Source organism: Ambystoma mexicanum, chromosome 3p (assembly GCF_040938575.1).
Source record: "Ambystoma mexicanum isolate Mex_15411 chromosome 3p, UKY_AmexF1_1, whole genome shotgun sequence".
Lineage (NCBI taxonomy): Eukaryota > Metazoa > Chordata > Amphibia > Caudata > Ambystomatidae > Ambystoma > Ambystoma mexicanum.
This window is the reverse complement of record NC_090925.1, coordinates 372,087,882-372,110,864: the sequence shown is the minus strand read 5'-3', so window position 1 is coordinate 372,110,864 and position 22,983 is coordinate 372,087,882.

Below are 22,983 nucleotides of genomic sequence, written 5' to 3'. Positions count from 1 at the left end.
CCTGCACACTAAGAGCCCATTCTGAAGTGCCAGGAACGTTCACGCCAAAATATGTGATGTATAATGAGCAAATAAACCAGCCGAGAGCTGCATTGGGACTCTGCCCAGTACCTATCGGACAAACAGTACCTACTGAAGCACCTACACTTAAGAAACCTTGGACAGTAAGGTACCCATTGAGAAAACTGTATCGACAAGTGAGACAGAATGACTATTGTCAAAACGTAATGCCTGAAGAGGCCAAGAAAGTCCCAAAAGAAGATGAATGGTGATGTCACAAGAATTCGGACTGACTCTCAGATAAAGAAAACAACGACCTGTGAATGACGAAAAGAGACGAAACACCATGGATAAGCGACATCCTGAGTTGAAGTTAAAAGGACAATGTCAAGTATAAGAAGCTTATGCCATAAGAGCGATGAAGATATGCAACCAGTTTACATGTGTACATATGCTTGGAAACGCAAGAAAGCTGAGGAAACTGTGCGGCTTTCTATGCTTAGTAGAAATTAGAGTGCGGCAAGCGCCACTTATACATATCTACCTCAAAAGGAGCACTTTATATGACTTATATGTCCACTTTACAAAAGAGCAGAATCAACCGCAAGTTACTAGAGGCCCCAGGAGAGAAGGCCCTCAAACACAGGAATAGAAAGCCAAAGACAGAAACGAAACTCAGATGCATGAGACCCGTGCAAAGAAACCAGGTTTTCTTAGCTGACACAAGCTAATACAATTTATGACGCCAATAGCGGATTATCCTGTTCAAAGGAATCGAGATAAGCAGCAGAAGGCATTTGTTGAACAGAAAGCTAAAATATCCGAGTTCTCCCAGACAGAGAGGCAGCATTGAGGCCTATAAATTAGAAACTAATTGACACATAGCCAGTGGGTCAGTGATGGATGGCGGTACTGGTAGGTGGGAGGCTAGGGGAAGGTGCGGGCACCCTGAACCTGGCAGACCATTCTGCATGCTGCTAAGCAAAGTGTAAAAGTACAAGGTGATGTGGTATCAACCCAATCACAATGTACCAAGTAATCGAGGATCCTATAGTCTGTAGAACCAATGAGACGTCGTACATTTAGTGACGTCCACAGTAGTCATTTTGAAGGAAGGGCTTAGATCTCACACCTGACACTAGTTATCCAATCCTTTTACTCCACTATCATATACAGATATAGCATTTATAGTAAAGTTACCTTCCTATAACCAATAGAATTGCAGGGTTTCACGTCAGCGATGATGAGTTTTTAATATAAAGGGTGTGATTTTTGTGAAGCTCATCAGAGTTGAAGCGAGAAGGAAGATCAAGCAACTGCTGATATTCATAACGCCCTCTTTTTTGTACTTGTCATTAAACGGACTCCCTTTGCCAAACCATTGAGTTGTCATTATTGATTTGATGCTTGAGTACTAATCTGCATCCCCATCCATCTCACGGGTGCTGCTATTCTATCTTAAAGTGCCGTTTGGGAAAACCACAGTCCTATGGGCCAGCTGGGGTCCCTCCTGCACACCGGAACAGACTTACCTCAACCGAACAGGTTGCATAGCACTGCTTGGCCGACTCAACTCCTCCCTGGATTCCCTGTCAATGCAGTCGAACCTTGTGAAGGTGTGCGTGGACCTCCACGTAGCAGCCCTGCAGATGTCCAGCAGGGGCACACCAGACAGGAACGCCGTTGTTGCAGCAATCTGGTGGAGTGGGCTCTCGTGACGGCTGGGCAGCGGTCGGTTCGCCAACCGATGATAATGCATGATGCAGCCGGAGAGCCACCTTGAAATGGAAGCCTTGGAGAGGGCCTTCCTATGGTTCACAGGACCAAAGTTCACGAAAAGCTGTGAAGTCTTCCGAGAACCTTTCGTGCGTGTCACGTAGAACTTCAATGCACGAACAACACCCAGCGAGTGCAAGGCCCCTTCAGCCGGTGAGGAAGGTTTCGGGAAAAAAACAGGCAACACGAAAAGCTTGTTGAGGTGGAATTCTGACAGAACCTTTGGCATAAAAGAAGGTTGCATCTGCAGCACCACTCTCGATTTGTGGAAAGTCAGGTATGGTTGGTTGCACGATAGGGCCTAGATCTCACCCTCCTGGCAGAGGTTATGGCCACAAGGAAAGCCGTTTTCCATAAGACAAACTTGAGAGGGGCCTGATGCATCGGTTCGAGGGGGGCCCCATGACCCCTGTCAGAACCACGTTGAGTTCTCACGCCGAGGCAGTGGCCTTCACCAGCGGGAAAGATTGAAAAAGTCCTTTGAGGAACTCTTGATGAGTCAGTGAGACCTCAGTGAAGATCTTTCTGGAGACGTAGTGCAACGGGAGATAGCCGCCAGATGCACCTTGATGGAAGCGTGTGCGAGGCCGGCCTTGGCCAAGGAGAACAAGTATGGAAGAATTTGCACGGCCGTGACCCTCAGCGGGGAAATTTTCTGTGATCGGCACCACATATCAAAATGCTTCCACTTGTGCCAAGCCCTCAGGTTCAGCGATCCTGGGTCGTGATGCAGGATTGCGCTTCCTTCTCTGGTGAGAAGATCCAGAACTACCGGCAGCTTGACCGGGGTGACACTGACAGACTGAGAAGGGCCGGATAGCAAATTTGCTCATGCCACACTGGGGCGATGAGTATCATCCTGCATTGGCACTGTCTGAGTGTGTTTATGACTCGTAGCCGGAGAGGCAACGGAGGAAACACTTACAGGAACGGGCCTTCCCACGGGAAGGAGAACGCATCCCCCATGCTCCTCGGTTGGTGGAACCTGCTGGCAAACTTCTGGCATTTGGAGTTTGCCCCCATCGCAAACAGATCGATCTGCGGCCTGTCCCACTTGACGAAGATGCGGTCCACCTGGTCCTGCCGAAGTTCCCACTCGTGGCAGGAGCACAACTCCCCGCGGAGGGAGTGTGCAATGGTGTCCTTGACTCCCGCTACGTGAAGAGGAACGAGGAACATCTCTGGTCCGGTGGCCCAGCGCCACAAGTCCTGCGCTTCCTTGGAGAGCACTGGGGATTGAGTGCCCCATTGCTTCCTGATGTAGAACATTGTGGTGGTGTTGTCTGTGCTGATCCTCACCATCTTGCCCTTCAGAGACGGAAGGGATTTGATATGGAGTTCCTTCTCCTCCGGCAGCCACAGGCTTCTGGCGTGCAGACATCCAATGTGTGCTCCCCAGCCTTCCAGGGAAGCGTCCATGGTGACCGTCTACTGGCATGGAGGGTTTTGAAACCCTGTGCCTCAGACGATGTTGGAGCAGACGCCCCACCACCTTATCGCCCGATGGAACTCATCGTCCAGTGTGATCTTGTCCCCGAAGCTTCCGGACACCTGTATCCAGTGAGCATCCAGGAACTCCTGAAGAGGTTGCATCTGCAACCTGCAAAGCCGGATGAGGTAGATGCAGGACGACATCATGCCGAGCAACGAATTGATGGTACACACCATGGCAGTCTTCATCGACAACAGTCGCTGCACCTTCCCTTGAATGGCCGTTACCCTCTCCTCCGAGGAGGATGCCAGGCAGGACACCGTATTGAGTCTGGCCCCTAGGGGTAGCACGTTCTGCGATGGTGTCAAGCAGGACTAGTTGATGTAGAATCCCAGATCCGTCAGGAGCTGGATGGTCACCTCAGTGTGTTTGACAGCCAATTCCCGCAAGCGGGCCAGGATGAGCCAGTATCCGAGATATGGGTATACGTGTATACCTTGCAGACGTAGATGGGCCGCCACTGGTGCCAGTCATTTTGTAAACACTCTGAGGGCTGACTTCAATACAGAAGGTAGGGCCTTGAACTGGTAGTGCTGGCCCTGCACTACGAAACACAAAAACGTTTGATGTGTCTTGTGAATGGGGATGTGGAAAAAGGCATCCTCCAGGTCCAGCGACGTCAAGAAGTCTCCTTCCTCCAGTTGGATGAGCATGTGCTGCAACGTGACCATCCTGAACTTTGGGACTTTAAGTACTTGTTGAGACGTCGTAGGTCTAGGATGGGCCTCCAGCCCCCATCTTCTTTCTGACCAGAAAGTATCTGGAATAGACTCCGGAGCACCGGAGTCGTTAGAGATGGTTCCCCATCACCCGTTTCCGCAGCTTGGGCCGTACCTCTGACAGGAGCTGAGGGATGTGCTGGTCTTGATGGGACACCGGAGGGATCCACGGACACCTGCGTTGAAACTCCAGCACCCTTCTGTCTGTGGTGATTGTCTTCCACTCGCCGACGAACCTCGTCAGCCTGCCACCCACCGGGGTGCATTTGTGGGGACCCGACGTCCCGGCTGGTTCAGGCCTGTTTCATGGCCGGGGCCCTGTGGGTGATGGCAGTGCTGTTCTACGCTACCGTAGGCCTGGGAACGGCCTCTGTAGGCTTCCTGGGTTGTGGACCTGAAAGCTTGACAGTACGAAGATGAGAAATCTTTGGAAGACCTGCTTGACTTTCCCCTGGAGGTGCGAAAAGAAGAGCGCTGCTGCTGGAGAGTGCCCAAGGAACGGGCCGTCTCTGTATCCGCCTGGATGGCCTAAAGGGACTCGTCGACGGCCTTCCCAAACAAGTTCTCTCTGTCGAAGCACACGTCCAACACTTTGCCTGGACTTCCTGCTGGTAATTCATGGCCTTCGTCTAGCCCTGTCGACGAAGGCAGACACCACTCCCCATCTGCTGGAAACCTTGCGTCGGTGACACCCAACGCCACGGTAATGGCGTAATCAGACTTCCACCTCCTGGAAAAGAGCGATTGCTGCCATCCTCTTATCGTCTGGGAGGAACTTCAGAATAGGCCCTAGCTTGTACCACAGCTCCCTGTTTTACCTGGCTAGGATCGGCATAGCTTTGACTGCCTTGATCGTGGACACTGTGGTGTAAATCACCTTCCTTCGCATGGCGTCCAGGTTCTTCCAGAGGGACCGAAGATGACGAGGACGGGTTAGCTGACTGTTTCCTCACTGCCGTCGATACCACCGAATCCAGTGATGGTTGCGACCTCAAGCACTTGGGTGCAGTGTCCGGCACCCGATACTTCACCTCCAGTCTATACATTTTGGCTGGAGCCATGTAAGTGTTCTGCATGAGGGCCAGTTGCTCATCGCACACGTCGTCCAGGAGGGGCACCACCATTATTGTCTTCCTCCTGGACTCGCTCCTGTGGTACAAGCAACGCTCCTTCCTGGTTTCTTCAGGCACAAGCTGAAAAAGCTTGGAGGCTCTGGCGATCATGGAATGAACGACCCAACCTTGTCCGGTGGGGACACAGTAGGTGGAGCATCCAAATGCATTGATTCGCCACCTGCTGCAACGATATCATCATTGTCGTCTGGCGTGGTGGCAGTACCTGTCCCCATGTCTGCTGGGGGAGAAGTGGCCCGACGCGGATGTGGCGGCTGAAATGGAGGCTTCGAATGATGCTTTCTCTTCTTAGTTGGAGGCTGAACAGGACCTGGGGGACCACTGGAACCGGGCCTAGTGACATCCTCTTCTGGATCTCCGACACCAAGGTGTGAAGGGTCGACAGAATGTCCAGAGACACATCCCTCGGCTGAGCTGGCGGGATCGAAAAACTAGGCACTACGCCATCTTCTCTGTCGCCATCGTCTGCTTCTTCCACGCTAAGGCCTGGGAGGGCTGTTTTGGGGAATCCTTGACCCCCCCCAAGTTACCCCTGTGGGGCTTGAACCGGGGCCTGAGCCAGTTTCCCCCCTTCTGGCGTGCCAGCAGATTTAGCCAAAGTCACTGTGGTGGTGTCGTACCTAGAGGGCAATGATACTCTCTGTGCTGCGGGGGCTACCTTCACAGGGTCAACTCCCTTAGCCGTAGTGAGAGCAGCTGCCACCAACTCTATCGTTGACGAAGATCGGTCTTCTTCTTCTCCTCCATCCGCGGACTTCTCCCGCATTTTAGGCGGGGTAGATGATTTCCATTTTGAGGAGGAGCTCGATTGCCGGCTGGCAATGGAGGCGGAGGGTGACGTTGATCGCGCCCTATCCACCATGGGACCCGCTTCCGCGGCGACCCTTGTGGGCTCAGACTTGCTGTTCTTAGCCTTGTCTTGGGCCCCCACGGCCGGCGGCCTTAAATGACTTAGAAGACCACTCCTCGGACCGGCCCGTCCTGGGTGAGGCATGACCCTGCTCGGGGCACGGGGCAGAGGCGTTAGCATTAAGCCACGTCGCCAGTCTACTGTGCCTGTCCTTCGTCATCTTGTATTGTATGTATATTTGTAAAGTGCGAATAAAGACTGAGAGGCATCAAGGTGCTAGAAGGAGAGAGGAAGGAGGCAGCTTCAAACTGACGGGACTAGAATAGAAGGGTTTTCCAGTTCCTTCGAAAAGGAAGGTATTCTGGAATGTTGCGATGCTAGGGCGTTACAGACAGAGTGTGGGGGTAGAGAACCGTAAAGGATCTTACTCCAGCTCTGGCTCAACGGAATCTGGGAATGCTCAGTAACGATTGGTTAGCCGAGCGAAGAAGCCTACTAGGCTTGTAGGGCACAAGGCTAGATCGTAGAAACTCATCCCCAGTGTTGTGGATGACCCAGTGAAAAAGGCAAAAGATTTTAAACTTAACTCGACTCCTAATAGGGAGCCAATGAAGACTGAAGTAGGTCTTGAGAGTGTTTGAGTCTGGGAGCTCTTAGAGAGAGGCAAGCAGCTGCATTCTGGAGAGTCTGCAGTCGTTGTAATAAAGCCTCAGGTTGGCCTAGATAAATTCCATTACAATAGTCTAGGGATCCAACGATGAATGCAGTTACAATCTTCGTCGTAGATTCAGATGGTAGAAACAGTAGAAAGCTTTTTAATACTTTCAATTGAATGAAGCCGAGGTGGCAGACCCAGACATTTGGGCCTCTCTAGAGCCTGAGGACATAACTTTAATCCCTAGGCTCTTGACTACTGGGGTAGGTTAACGGCATGGGCCAGTATTCACAAGTCCAGGGCTGTCCTGTGTTATTGGACCCAACCAGTAAGACATCTATTTTATCTCAGTTGGGTTTAAGCCAATTATTGGCCATCCAGTCCCTCACTGCAGATAAACAGTTTGTGAGGTGGGTCAGAAGATGGGACACTGAGGCGAAAGAGAACCTGCGTGTCCTCAGCGTATGAGGAAATGTTTTGCCCATGGCTGGTAATCAGATTGGCTAGGGCGCGCATGTTGAACAAGAGGGGAGATAGGGCAGACCCCTGAGGAACCCCATAATTCAGAGCAGTGGGAGAAGAACTGAAAGGGGGACGAGAGACTGTTTGAAACAGGTTAGATAAAAAGGAAGAGAACCGAAACCAGAGGGACACCTGAGAATACTGCCCCTTGAAGGCATTGGAGCATTTTCTGATGGTCAACAGTGTCAAAGGCCATAGAGAGGTCGAGGAGAATCAAAGCTCCCACCTCTCTGCAGTCCTAAAACAGGGCAATGTTATCCATAAGAGCCACCATTACAGACCCTGTTCCCATACCGGGACGGAAGCCGGCCTGAAAGGGGTGGAGAAGGTGATTGCCTTCCAAAAAGGTAGACAGCTAGGGGGTTGCAATAGACTCCATCAGTTTCATGAGAACTGGAAGCTGCGTTATTGGACGGTAGTTCTTAGCTATTGCCGTGTCAATATGTACCTTTTCAGAAGAGGAGAGAAAGTAGCATGTTTAAGGGGCTCATCAATGTCTCCAGTAGAAAAGGAGTATTGGAGCGCTGCCGTAAACCGAGAAATAGTTTTATGAGAGATGGATTGCAGAATACGAAGAGGGATGGGATCTGTGGGGGAGGCAAATTTGAATTTTGACAATGCAGCTAGGACCATAGTGTCAGTCACTGTTTTAAATTGAAAGGCACTAGGCTGAGACTCTTCCAGGTTAGGAAGTGTGGCAGGGGAGTTTGCAGAGACAGAACTTTCTGTGCTCATCAAAACCCGAATTTGACAGATTTTCTCCCTAAAGAAGGAGACAATATGGTCACAGTGTGTTTGCGTTTGCAGGGTCACAGGGGAGTGGTCGTGCAGGAGTGGTCCGCTCCTTGGTGACTCAAAACAGTTCTTTGCCAGAGCATGAGGCGGTAAGGACACGATCAGCAAAGTGACAGGTTTTAGCTTTTTTTTATAGCATTCTGGTAGATAGTGCGTGCCTACCCAGAGGCAAGCTTAGCAGCAAATTTCGAGATGCCTGTACCATCTCAGTTCGGCTTGCCGACATTGTCGTTTCAGCAGCCTAAATGTAGATGAAAACCAAGGAGCAGAGGGTTTAACATGTTTGGCATAGAGCCTAAGGGGGAGCCAGGGAGACAGCTGTCCTTTGTAAAGCATCAATCAAGGCAAGGCAGGGATTTATGTCACTTGCAGTGCCCCTTTGAGTGAGAGCTTTAACTGAGTTCGAAATAGCGCCGAGAGAGACATTGGACCAGTGTTGTTGGGTTTTAAAAAGGGCCTTAGGTCTGACTTTGGGCAGTGGGGAAAAAAGGGAAAAAGGGAGAAGGTAATGATCTGACCATAGCAAAGGCTGGGGTGTGTATTAGATTCGGAGAAAATAAGATTTAATTGATTCCCACCGGAATGGGTACAACTGTGGTTTCTCAAAATAAAGGTAAAGTCAGCCAGAGAGGAGATCACCTTGTTAGCTTGCTGATTGAGAGGGTTGTTAGGGTTAGGTTGAAATCACCAAGAATCACTAGTTTAGAGTATGTCAGTGATAGATCAGCAACTAACTGCGTAAAGTCATCCAAAAATTGATTGGAAGCATTACCAGGGGGTGATAGCCTAATAGGAAATGAGTCGAGTTTTCAGGTGAAACATGAATTCTAATTAGCAACAATTCACACAGTAGTTTGTGGGTCAAGGCGATGGTAGAGCAGCTTAATGACTTCTTAAACATGATGGCAACTCCACCCCCAATTTTGGGGGCCGGCCGATCAAGTTGTAGCATTCAATAATGGTGGGGTGGGGGGAGGGGGCATTTGGACTCTGCCTGGGCCAGAGGTGGTATTGACCCAGATTTCTGTTATGCATAGAACATCGGGCTTCAGATCTTCCAAAATTGAGTAAATGTCTTCCCGGTGAGCAACAGCTGAACTTGCATTAATAAGGCAACCTTTCAGGAGGGGAATGACTAGTAACTTTTCTTACATGTCTCTTGGGGTAGAGTGCTAATAAAGCCACTAGGCCAGCAGAGGTTTTTTGGGATCAGGGCAATCAACTCATTATGCGGATAAGTCTTGCAGGCAGAAACGCTCCAGTAGTCTGACACAGCGGGTGAAGTCCAAGGTCCAGAACGGTCGCGGACGGGCACAGACGGGCTTGCCTTAAGCATGCCTTTGCCACGATGTCAGCTTGCCAGCCGCACCCGTCCGCTGAAAGGGTGTTTTCTCCTGCACATTTATGCCAGAGGGAGGGAGTATCTGGGCACACACAAACACGCTGTTAATGAAGGAAGAAAGTGGACTCACGTTGAAAATGCAAGTGAATAACCAATAGCAAGGAAGAAGCCTCCGTCGGTATAGATAAAATACACAGTATAGTTAAAATACACTATTTATAAAACACAATTCATCAGTATCACTTAAAAAGAATGAGTGTCATAAATTCATAAGAAGGCAACCCGAGTGGCTTTAAACAGCAGTCCCACAGGAGCAGCTTCACCTCTTACCTTCTTCGAGAAACCGAGACATATCCCGCACTCCACCCCCTCATGGTCTGGGTGCAGGCAGTAGAGGCATTGTAGGTGCTTGTCTTCCACAAACACATTCCGTAGCCTGAAATTGGTACAGGGCTTGAAGACGGACCTTCCCTCCTTCTTCTACTCCGTCATGGGCAGAGGGTGCGAAGTAGGCACAATGGCCTTCTGGAAACTTCAACGATCTTCGCCATTCAGGGGCGCTGATATTCACAGACAATGGATCCCGGCTGTCGGCAGGTGGAGAAAAGAGGACATAGGCTCTTTTGGAACAAAAATAGAACCTTTTTCTGTGAAAAACGTAGAAGTAGCTCACAGAGCAAACTCGAGGACTCCCAACACTAAAGCGTGCGGTAAAACCTCAGGAGGTAGACTTGGACTTGGGGAAGGGAAACCCAAGAGGTCACAACCCCGAAATTTGAATACTCACATGCCAAGCCGGCTCTGCAGGTCCAAGCCAGATTGCCAAGGTGTGCTCGTAAACCAAAGTGTACTCACGAACTGAGTGCTCCACCTAACCCATGGGTTATGCAACGTGGACAAGAGCCTTCACAGGCCATTCTGATCATATTATTGTTTAGCACTGACTTTCTGTTTACACCATATTTTCCCTTTCCATGTGTATTTTTTATAAGTAAGGATTGGCAACAGGTTTTTTGGAATAGGGCCTTTTTATTTTGACCAGACACCACTAGGACCGCATTATTTTTTACTTTGATGGTTGTAGCTTGCTCTCATCCTTAGTTTTAGGGTTAGATAGGCGTTCATCCAAACCATTGAAGTTCAATAAGCACCCTTAAACTGTGTCTCATGTGTCGGGCTTCATTAATGATACCAAGCCTTTCCTTACAAATTCTTCCCATCAGGGATAACGGCACGGTCTTCCAGAAAGCCACCGGATCACCTATTCCAGACAAAGCCCTGCCTGTGTTTCAAACGTTTCTACCATCTCATGGATAATTCTAATACCCAAATATCGAAATGACTTCAGTTCCAGCGTATGTCCCCTTGAGGAAGTAGTTCCCTCGGCTGCCTCTGCAATGCCACCAGCGACAACAGCAGAGACTTTTCCATATTCACCAACAAAAAAAAACGGACAACCGTCTGAAATTGCCCAATACTTCCAATATTATCGGGATATTCTCCATTGGGTTACTGACATACAATAATGTGTCAATCGAATACTAAGAAACTTTATGAGTAATTCCTCAGACACTGATCCCCGTTTCTGATATATAGTGCCTAAAATACTGTATAAGAGCAACAAAATACCTCTATAGGAAGTCCATCCCTATTTTGCCTGTATGCTGGAAACCGGAAATTGCGACATGTGCAATGCCAGTAATGGTAGCTATTCCACAAAGAATCTTTGAGACAAGGTATCTGTTGAGAAGACCCCATGAGAAGTACCCCCGAAAGACTGATGGTCTCCTAAGGGGAGCGCCTGAAGAAGTTTAAAGATGTGAAAAGGAGAAGCTGATGACGTCACGGAAAGATAAGAGTGACGCATTGGGAAGGATGACCAGAGAAGAGAATGCATAGGTGATACAGAATCTGATGGCGAGGTAAAAGAATCGAGAAGGCGTTTATGCGCAGAATGAAGGTTGCACGTGTGAAGAGCACTGCAGAAAACACAAGGCGTTTTATAATTGTACAGATGCTGCAACGCAAGTAGATTAAGTATTCATAAGGCTAGCTATACGTATAGACTGCAGGCGGTGCCGCCAACATATATGTATATAAGAGCTCTGGACATTCAATGAAACAATTTTAGTAAGCGAGTCTCCATGAAGGAAGACGGATTGGAAGCTATGTGTGTCGCAGCAAAGAATAGGGTCAAATTCGAAGCAAGACCAACGAGGCTGTCTGGCTTAATGTCAAAGACTGGAAGCAGCCAAGAACTGGTTATCAGCTGCGAAGAACAGTAAAACGTAAGAAGCCGAGGCATCCCTTGATAAGTTGCAAAGAGAGAACAGCACGAGTGCCAAGTTTCTTCATTAAAGACTAACTGATGCTAGAATACGAGCAAATTCACGGTCTCTGATCACGTGAGCTGAGGATGAAAATAAATGAGTGCAAGGTGCCACCAACTCTATCGTTGACGAAGATCGGTCTTCTTCTTCTCCTCCATCCGCGGACTTCTCCCGCATTTTAGGCGGGGTAGATGATTTCCATTTTGAGGAGGAGCTCGATTGCCGGCTGGCAATGGAGGCGGAGGGTGACGTTGATCGCGCCCTATCCACCATGGGACCCGCTTCCGCGGCGACCCTTGTGGGCTCAGACTTGCTGTTCTTAGCCTTGTCTTGGGCCCCCACGGCCGGCGGCCTTAAATGACTTAGAAGACCACTCCTCGGACCGGCCGGTCCTGGGTGAGGCATGACCCTGCTCGGGGCACGGGGCAGAGGCGTTAGCATTAAGCCACGTCGCCAGTCTACTGTGCCTGTCCTTCGTCATCTTGTATTGTATGTATATTTGTAAAGTGCGAATAAAGACTGAGAGGCATCAAGGTGCTAGAAGGAGAGAGGAAGGAGGCAGCTTCAAACTGACGGGACTAGAATAGAAGGGTTTTCCAGTTCCTTCGAAAAGGAAGGTATTCTGGAATGTTGCGATGCTAGGGCGTTACAGACAGAGTGTGGGGGTAGAGAACCGTAAAGGATCTTACTCCAGCTCTGGCTCAACGGAATCTGGGAATGCTCAGTAACGATTGGTTAGCCGAGCGAAGAAGCCTACTAGGCTTGTAGGGCACAAGGCTAGATCGTAGAAACTCATCCCCAGTGTTGTGGATGACCCAGTGAAAAAGGCAAAAGATTTTAAACTTAACTCGACTCCTAATAGGGAGCCAATGAAGACTGAAGTAGGTCTTGAGAGTGTTTGAGTCTGGGAGCTCTTAGAGAGAGGCAAGCAGCTGCATTCTGGAGAGTCTGCAGTCGTTGTAATAAAGCCTCAGGTTGGCCTAGATAAATTCCATTACAATAGTCTAGGGATCCAACGATGAATGCAGTTACAATCTTCGTCGTAGATTCAGATGGTAGAAACAGTAGAAAGCTTTTTAATACTTTCAATTGAATGAAGCCGAGGTGGCAGACCCAGACATTTGGGCCTCTCTAGAGCCTGAGGACATAACTTTAATCCCTAGGCTCTTGACTACTGGGGTAGGTTAACGGCATGGGCCAGTATTCACAAGTCCAGGGCTGTCCTGTGTTATTGGACCCAACCAGTAAGACATCTATTTTATCTCAGTTGAGTTTAAGCCAATTATTGGCCATCCAGTCCCTCACTGCAGATAAACAGTTTGTGAGGTGGGTCAGAAGATGGGACACTGAGGCGAAAGAGAACCTGCGTGTCCTCAGCGTATGAGGAAATGTTTTGCCCATGGCTGGTAATCAGATTGGCTAGGGCGCGCATGTTGAACAAGAGGGGAGATAGGGCAGACCCCTGAGGAACCCCATAATTCAGAGCAGTGGGAGAAGAACTGAAAGGGGGACGAGAGACTGTTTGAAACAGGTTAGATAAAAAGGAAGAGAACCGAAACCAGAGGGACACCTGAGAATACTGCCCCTTGAAGGCATTGGAGCATTTTCTGATGGTCAACAGTGTCAAAGGCCATAGAGAGGTCGAGGAGAATCAAAGCTCCCACCTCTCTGCAGTCCTAAAACAGGGCAATGTTATCCATAAGAGCCACCATTACAGACCCTGTTCCCATACCGGGACGGAAGCCGGCCTGAAAGGGGTGGAGAAGGTGATTGCCTTCCAAAAAGGTAGACAGCTAGGGAGTTGCAATAGACTCCATCAGTTTCATGAGAACTGGAAGCTGCGTTATTGGACGGTAGTTCTTAGCTATTGCCGTGTCAATATGTACCTTTTCAGAAGAGGAGAGAAAGTAGCATGTTTAAGGGGCTCATCAATGTCTCCAGTAGAAAAGGAGTATTGGAGCGCTGCCGTAAACCGAGAAATAGTTTTATGAGAGATGGATTGCAGAATACGAAGAGGGATAGGATCTGTGGGGGAGGCAAATTTGAATTTTGACAATGCAGCTAGGACCATAGTGTCAGTCACTGTTTTAAATTGAAAGGCACTAGGCTGAGACTCTTCCAGGTTAGGAAGTGTGGCAGGGGAGTTTGCAGAGACAGAACTTTCTGTGCTCATCAAAACCCGAATTTGACAGATTTTCTCCCTAAAGAAGGAGACAATATGGTCACAGTGTGTTTGCGTTTGCAGGGTCACAGGGGAGTGGTCGTGCAGGAGTGGTCCGCTCCTTGGTGACTCAAAACAGTTCTTTGCCAGAGCATGAGGCGGTAAGGACACGATCAGCAAAGTGACAGGTTTTAGCTTTTTTTTATAGCATCCTGGTAGATAGTGCGTGCCTACCCAGAGGCAAGCTTAGCAGCAAATTTCGAGATGCCTGTACCATCTCAGTTCGGCTTGCCGACATTGTCGTTTCAGCAGCCTAAATGTAGATGAAAACCAAGGAGCAGAGGGTTTAACATGTTTGGCATAGAGCCTAAGGGGGAGCCAGGGAGACAGCTGTCCTTTGTAAAGCATCAATCAAGGCAAGGCAGGGATTTATGTCACTTGCAGTGCCCCTTTGAGTGAGAGCTTTAACTGAGTTCGAAATAGCGCCGAGAGAGACATTGGACCAGTGTTGTTGGGTTTTAAAAAGGGCCTTAGGTCTGACTTTGGGCAGTGGGGAAAAAAGGGAAAAAGGGAGAAGGTAATGATCTGACCATAGCAAAGGCTGGGGTGTGTATTAGATTCGGAGAAAATAAGATTTAATTGATTCCCACCGGAATGGGTACAACTGTGGTTTCTCAAAATAAAGGTAAAGTCAGCCAGAGAGGAGATCACCTTGTTAGCTTGCTGATTGAGAGGGTTGTTAGGGTTAGGTTGAAATCACCAAGAATCACTAGTTTAGAGTATGTCAGTGATAGATCAGCAACTAACTGCGTAAAGTCATCCAAAAATTGATTGGAAGCATTACCAGGGGGTGATAGCCTAATAGGAAATGAGTCGAGTTTTCAGGTGAAACATGAATTCTAATTAGCAACAATTCACACAGTAGTTTGTGGGTCAAGGCGATGGTAGAGCAGCTTAATGACTTCTTAAACATGATGGCAACTCCACCCCCAATTTTGGGGGCCGGCCGATCAAGTTGTAGCATTCAATAATGGTGGGGTGGGGGGAGGGGGCATTTGGACTCTGCCTGGGCCAGAGGTGGTATTGACCCAGATTTCTGTTATGCATAGAACATCGGGCTTCAGATCTTCCAAAATTGAGTAAATGTCTTCCCGGTGAGCAACAGCTGAACTTGCATTAATAAGGCAACCTTTCAGGAGGGGAATGACTAAGTAACTTTTCTTACATGTCTCTTGGGGTAGAGTGCTAATAAAGCCACTAGGCCAGCAGAGGTTTTTTGGGATCAGGGCAATCAACTCATTATGCGGATAAGTCTTGCAGGCAGAAACGCTGCAGTAGTCTGACACAGCGGGTGAAGTCCAAGGTCCAGAACGGTCGCGGACGGGCACAGACGGGCTTGCCTTAAGCATGCCTTTGCCACGATGTCAGCTTGCCAGCCGCACCCGTCCGCTGAAAGGGTGTTTTCTCCTGCACATTTATGCCAGAGGGAGGGAGTATCTGGGCACACACAAACACGCTGTTAATGAAGGAAGAAAGTGGACTCACGTTGAAAATGCAAGTGAATAACCAATAGCAAGGAAGAAGCCTCCGTCGGTATAGATAAAATACACAGTATAGTTAAAATACACTATTTATAAAACACAATTCATCAGTATCACTTAAAAAGAATGAGTGTCATAAATTCATAAGAAGGCAACCCGAGTGGCTTTAAACAGCAGTCCCACAGGAGCAGCTTCACCTCTTACCTTCTTCGAGAAACCGAGACATATCCCGCACTCCACCCCCTCATGGTCTGGGTGCAGGCAGTAGAGGCATTGTAGGTGCTTGTCTTCCACAAACACATTCCGTAGCCTGAAATTGGTACAGGGCTTGAAGACGGACCTTCCCTCCTTCTTCTACTCCGTCATGGGCAGAGGGTGCGAAGTAGGCACAATGGCCTTCTGGAAACTTCAACGATCTTCGCCATTCAGGGGCGCTGATATTCACAGACAATGGATCCCGGCTGTCGGCAGGTGGAGAAAAGAGGACATAGGCTCTTTTGGAACCAAAATAGAACCTTTTTCTGTGAAAAACGTAGAAGTAGCTCACAGAGCAACCTCGAGGACTCCCAACACTAAAGCGTGCGGTAAAACCTCAGGAGGTAGACTTGGACTTGGGGAAGGGAAACCCAAGAGGTCACAACCCCGAAATTTGAATACTCACATGCCAAGCCGGCTCTGCAGGTCCAAGCCAGATTGCCAAGGTGTGCTCGTAAACCAAAGTGTACTCACGAACTGAGTGCTCCACCTAACCCATGGGTTATGCAACGTGGACAAGAGCCTTCACAGGCCATTCTGATCATATTATTGTTTAGCACTGACTTTCTGTTTACACCATATTTTCCCTTTCCATGTGTATTTTTTATAAGTAAGGATTGGCAACAGGTTTTTTGGAATAGGGCCTTTTTATTTTGACCAGACACCACTAGGACCGCATTATTTTTTACTTTGATGGTTGTAGCTTGCTCTCATCCTTAGTTTTAGGGTTAGATAGGCGTTCATCCAAACCATTGAAGTTCAATAAGCACCCTTAAACTGTGTCTCATGCGTCGGGCTTCATTAATGATACCAAGCCTTTCCTTACAAATTCTTCCCATCAGGGATAACGGCACGGTCTTCCAGAAAGCCACCGGATCACCTATTCCAGACAAAGCCCTGCCTGTGTTTCAAACGTTTCTACCATCTCATGGATAATTCTAATACCCAAATATCGAAATGACTTCAGTTCCAGCGTATGTCCCCTTGAGGAAGTAGTTCCCTCGGCTGCCTCTGCAATGCCACCAGCGACAACAGCAGAGACTTTTCCATATTCACCAACAAAAAAAAACGGACAACCGTCTGAAATTGCCCAATACTTCCAATATTATCGGGATATTCTCCATTGGGTTACTGACATACAATAATGTGTCAATCGAATACTAAGAAACTTTATGAGTAATTCCTCAGACACTGATCCCCGTTTCTGATATATAGTGCCTAAAATACTGTATAAGAGCAACAAAATACCTCTATAGGAAGTCCATCCCTATTTTGCCTGTATGCTGGAAACCGGAAATTGCGACATGTGCAATGCCAGTAATGGTAGCTATTCCACAAAGAATCTTTGAGACAAGGTATCTGTTGAGAAGACCCCATGAGAAGTACCCCCGAAAGACTGATGGTCTCCTAAGAGGAGCGCCTGAAGAAGTTTAAAGATGTGAAAAGGAGAAGCTGATGACGTCACGGAAAGATAAGAGTGACGCATTGGGAAGGATGACCAGAGAAGAGAATGCATAGGTGATACAGAATCTGATGGCGAGGTAAAAGAATCGAGAAGGCGTTTATGCGCAGAATGAAGGTTGCACGTGTGAAGAGCACTGCAGAAAACACAAGGCGTTTTATAATTGTACAGATGCTGCAACGCAAGTAGATTAAGTATTCATAAGGCTAGCTATACGTATAGACTGCAGGCGGTGCCGCCAACATATATGTATATAAGAGCTCTGGACATTCAATGAAACAATTTTAGTAAGCGAGTCTCCATGAAGGAAGACGGATTGGAAGCTATGTGTGTCGCAGCAAAGAATAGGGTCAAATTCGAAGCAAGACCAACGAGGCTGTCTGGCTTAATGTCAAAGACTGGAAGCAGCCAAGAACTGGTTATCAGCTGCGAAGAACAGTAAAACGTAAGAAGCCGAGGCATCCCTTGATAAGTTGCAAAGAGAGAACAGCATGAGTGCCAAGTTTCTTCATTAAAGACTAACTGATGCTAGAATACGAGCAAATTCACGGTCTCTGATCACGTGAGCTGAGGATGAAAATAAATGAGTGCAAGGTGCACCAGATTGAAGATAGCAAGTGCCTGCACTCCCTTATATTCCCAGAGACGAGAAGTTACTACAAGGGCAAGTTTGAAGACAATGTGAACGGAAGACGGCATGAGTGATGAGAGATGGCAGGGTAATTGGGTGGGGAGATACGGTCCAGTTCACCCACCAATACCTGGGGTACCAGCTTACGTGCTGCTAGGGGCATCAAATGTTCCTGAAAATTACAAACATGCCAACCAATTGTAGAAGGCTGTATAACGAAGAGCCTTGTAGTTTAAGAGCCAATGAAGTGTTGTGTTTCTAATTACTGTCGAAAATGACAAGCACTATGACTTACACTAAGGGAGCGCATGAGTGCCCACTTGACTGTATGACTGTAGAGACCCAATCACGATCCTTCCCATATAGAAAGTATACTTAGACATCCACTTTGAGCCAACCACAATCTCCCATAGGACGAGAAGCTACTACAAGGCCGAGTTCGAAGACAATATGAAAGGAAAATGGCATGAGTGACGAGAGATGGCAGGCTAACTGGGTGGGGAGATACAGTGCAGTTCACCTACCAGCACCTGGGGTACCAGCTTATGCTAGAGCATCAAACGTTCCAGAAGGGTACAAAGTGCCAACCAATTGTAGAAGGCCGTATAACGAAGAGCCTTATAGTTTAAGAGCCAATGAAGTGTTGTGTTTTTAATTACTGTCGAAAATGACTTGCACTATGAATTACACTAAGGGAGGGCATGAGTGCCCACTTGACTGTATGACTGTAGAGACCCAATCACAATCCTATCCCATATAGAAAATATACTTAGACGTCCCCTTTGAGCCAACCACAATCTCCCATAGGTTTTCTTAATTTGCCACATAGTATGACGCCATGAATGAGAAAACTTTAGTATAAATGTGTTGTTTTATATGAAATTTTTCCATTGATGTCCGTTGTACACCCTGTTTTAGACAATTGATATTAAAACAGAATTATTTGCCAACTTCCTGAGTCGGTCTTATTATTTAGTTTGAGAAGTTTTCTCCGTCCCATCCATAGTACATGTTACCTTGAGTAAAAGAGCCTCTAGGGTTCAAGTGGTAGCATGTTGAATGGTTGACATAAAGACCCATCAACCTATAGACTACAGTGCTTTGGACGATCAAGTGCCCTTCGCCATCTAGCCGGAACATTGCAAGGTTTCCTGTGGCCGATATAGAATTCTTGCAAGAAGATCGATACAGGTGGGACGGGTCCCTCTTTGACAAAATCCCTCAGGCGCCTTGCACACGGAAGGCGAAAGTGGTCATTCTCCAGCATGGGGTCTGGCATGGATTCACATGCTCATGAATATTCCCCGTCGTCAGGCTGGGAATCCTCAGTAAAGAAAAAAATCAGTATCAGTTTTGTTTCTGATCTGTCTTTCTTAGTAGTAACCAATCACTGGTCTCTGGGTCATACTGCCGCCAGCCAATGACTGCCCTATCCCTAAGCCCCGCCCCGCCCCTGGCAGGCATCCTCAGATTTTTACCGCAAGTTCCAGTGTTGGGAGTCCTCGTACTATAGCTTTCGAGCTTTTACTGCATTTTGCGTTTTTTCAAGGAGTTTAATCTCTTTTTTTCTGTCTATCGAGCCTCAAGCTCCACCGTTTCTACTTCTGATAAATGGGGACCCGTTTTGGAATGTTCTATGCCAGTCAAGGGTGAAGTTTTCGTCGAGTTACGCTTCTTGGACGATTCCAGATCTGAGGCCTACCTCGTGGACATGGCCCAGGACAAGGGAAGCTCGACACCCGGATCCAAGCTGTTCAGGAACTGCCCTGGATGCGGATTACAGAATGTTTTCAAGGAGGATGAGAATTCGAGATGTCTCTACTGCCTTCACGAAGACAAGACGCACGTGGAAAAGGGCTGTGCGTTTTGCAAGAACTTGTCGGAAACAGACTATGAGGGATCGTCGGATCCGCCTCGCCAGCTGGCTGGAGCAGGGCCCAGCAGGTGAGAAGAAGAAGTAGTCCGAGCGGTCTTCTAAGTCCTGTGAGGGCGCCCCAGCGACGGGGGCCCAACAGAAGGCAAAGCACAGCGAGTCCGCGGGTACCGGGAGTGCCAAAGGGACGGGCTCCTCGGCTGCCAGGCAGGGCGCACTTTCACCGACGCCATCAACCACGAGCCAACGCTCTGGCTTGGGGAAGAGAAAATCCGAGAACTCGGCTAAGCTTCTGGAGAGGCCCCGGTCGATCTCGAAGGGATCAGCCAAGGGGGAGCGAGGCGGTGACCCCTCCCCCAAGGTGAAGGCCTCAAGCGCGCCCAAGGGGGTGAAGGCTTTGATTCACCCGGTGAAGGCCTCTATCGAGAGAGTTGTGGCGGCCCTGACAAAGCATGTCTAGACTAACCTAGTGGAGGCGACCTCAGGGCCCAGAGTTCCCCTGCCGCCACGGAGGGAATCCTCTTTTCAGCCCATCGATAAGACCCCCGTGAAGACCCCGATGGAAAAAGAGGGGGGGGTCGGTGGCCATCACGGACACGGATACAGCCTCTGAGGAGGAGCTGGTTGAAGTCGTGAAGGGCCTCAACAAGAGGTACGAGGAGGTCTGGTCCCACGTGGGGAACCTGAGGAGGCGGACGAAGAGAGCGGCGGTGGCGCCGACGAGGCTCCTGCGGAGGAGGAGCAACCATCGCGCCCGTTGCAGCCAGTGCCAGGGCCTCAGGACAACTCGGTGGCCATTTTGATGGCAATCCAAACCTTATGCATGGAGATAAGGACGAGGTTGCCCCTAACCCCAAAGGATGACCTAGCAGAACCGGGCCTGTCAGGAAGCCCTTCAAACAAGCGGAGAGTTCATCCCCCCTGCCTTTCCAGCCCTTGCGGCCCGCTCAGCCTTCATCTCCTTCCCCTGATCGTAGGGATGACACGGGAGCGGATACGGCCACGACGGGGACGGATGACGACAGTGGTGACGACGGGATGGGCCTTCCATCACCACTCCCTCGGGCCTCCCCTCCCGATGAAATTGGCTCCTTCCACGCCATGATTGCTAGGGCATCCAAGCTTTTTCAGCTCTGCCCTGAGGAACAGAAGAAGGAAGGCTTCCTCTATCAGCGTCACAAGGCCAAGAGCAAGACGGTCCTCGCGGTACCGTTGATTGACGATATCTGGGAGGAGGAATTTGCTCTCCTGAAGAACCCATCCACGACGCCTGCCAAGAGGGATCGGTACGAGAAGAAGTACCAGGTCCCCAATTCCACCTCTTTGTGCCTTAGGGCAGAGCCGTCCCTGAATTCGGTCGTCTCGGCAGCGGCCAAGAAGAAAGCGGCGGGGGCATCAGCCTCAACTTCGACCTCCCCACCTGATGGCTAGGGAAAGAAGCTGGACACCATGGGACGACGAGTCATCTCATCTGCGGCGACGACAATTAAGGCGGCCAACGCCCTAGCGATTGTGGTCCGCTACGACAGGGAGCTGTGGTACAAGATCTCTCCCCTGCTGGACTTCCTACCGGACGACAAGAGGTCGGAGGCCCTGGAGATCCTGCAGGAAGGTGAGGTGGCGTCGGACCAAGCCATAACGATGGTCACGGACATTGCTGACACCGGATTCCGCCAGTTAGGCAACAGTGTTTGCCTTCGACGGCAGGGATCGCTCAAGGCAACTGATTTCCGCCAGGACGTGCAAACCAGAGTTTTGGACATGCCCTTTGACGGGAACAACCTGTTAGGAAAAACAGTGGATGAGTCACTTCCGGCCATCAAGACCGACACAGAGACGGCTCGGGCCTTGGGAGTTTTGCAGCAACGACAGCCGCCCTTTAGGAACGCCGGAGGCAGACAGGGTGCCTCCAAGGGATCCGGCAGTGGCTCCTCGACGTACCGCCAGGTGGCCCACTTCTCGTCGCAGGAGGCCTACAGAGGACGAGGCAAATCAGGAGGTTCTCGTTGTCGTCGCCAAGGAGGCCAAGGTAGCAAGGCTGCCTCCAAGCAGAACTGAACCGGCCATAGCGTCGGGCCTGAGCATCCCGGTGGGAGGCTGGCTGGCGAAGTTCATCAGCGTGTGGGAGTCCATCTCCACCGACCGTTGGGTGCTGGATGCCCTGGCCCACGGGCACACTCTCGAATTTCTAAAGAAGTGCCCCCGCATTCCTCCCGTGGCCAGGAAAGAAAATCACGTCCCTCAACTGCTGTTAGAAGTAAGGGCGATGCTAAAGAAGGGTGCCATCGAGCTTGTCCAGAAGAAGCTCCAGGGCTCCGGAGTATACTCAAGGTACTTCCTCGTCAGAAAGAAGACAGGCGGTTGGCGCCCCATCCTGGACCTGCGGCGGTTAAACAAATACATCAAGGCACAAAAGTTCAGGATGGTCACCCTCCAGCACGTGCTGGGACAGCTGGAGGAGGGCGACTTCCTATCGTCGCTGGACTTGGAGGATGCTTACTTCCAGATCCCCATTCTAAAAGGACACCGAAAGTTTCCCAGATTCGTAGTCCAAGGGCGGCACTACCAATTCAAGACCCTGCCATTCGGGTTGAAGTCGGCACCCTGGGTGTTTACCAAGTGCCTAGCACCAGTGGTGGCACGGCTGCGCCTGCGGGGGATCCACGTCTACCCCTACCTGGGCGATTGGCTCATCCGTGCAAGGACAAGAGAACTCGCCGTTGAACACACAGCAGAGACCGTCCAACTGCTCACGGATCTGGGATTCTCCATCAACTACTCGAAATCCCACCTGGTTCCGTCGCAGGTTGCAATGTTTCTGGGAGCCATGCTCGATACAGTGGCGTGATTGGCTTCGCCGTCGGAGGAGAGGACGAAGGCCATCTTGGGCAAGGTGCAGCGCCTGCTGGCTACGGACGTGGCCAGGGTGAGATCCATCAAGTCCCTGCTCGGAATGATGTCCTCATGCATCTACCTGGTGCGCCTGTGCAGGCTACGGATGCGTCCTCTACAAGAGTTCCTCGACGCCCATGGGATACAAGCGACGGGCAGCTTTGAGGATAGGATCCCGCTCAACGAGGCTTTCTGCCGAGCTATTCGATGGTGGGGCACCCGCGCGCATCTCACGGCAGTCAAGGACTTTCAGACCCTGGTGCATCAGGAGACGGTGACGACGGACGCCTCCCTGGGGGGTTGGGGAGCGCACACCAGAGATCTGCACGCGAGAGGCCTTTGGCTCCCGGAGGAGAGGTCACTCCACATCAACATCCTGGAACTCCGAGCAGTGTTTTGGGCCCTCACCGACAACACAACCATGATGTTCTACATCCGGAAGCAGGGAGGCACCAGATCCCCAGCCCTGTCCAAGGAGGCCCAGGATCTGTGGCACTGTGCCACCGCCCAGGGGATGTTTCTGGTGCCCTTCCATCTAGCAGGAATAAAGAACG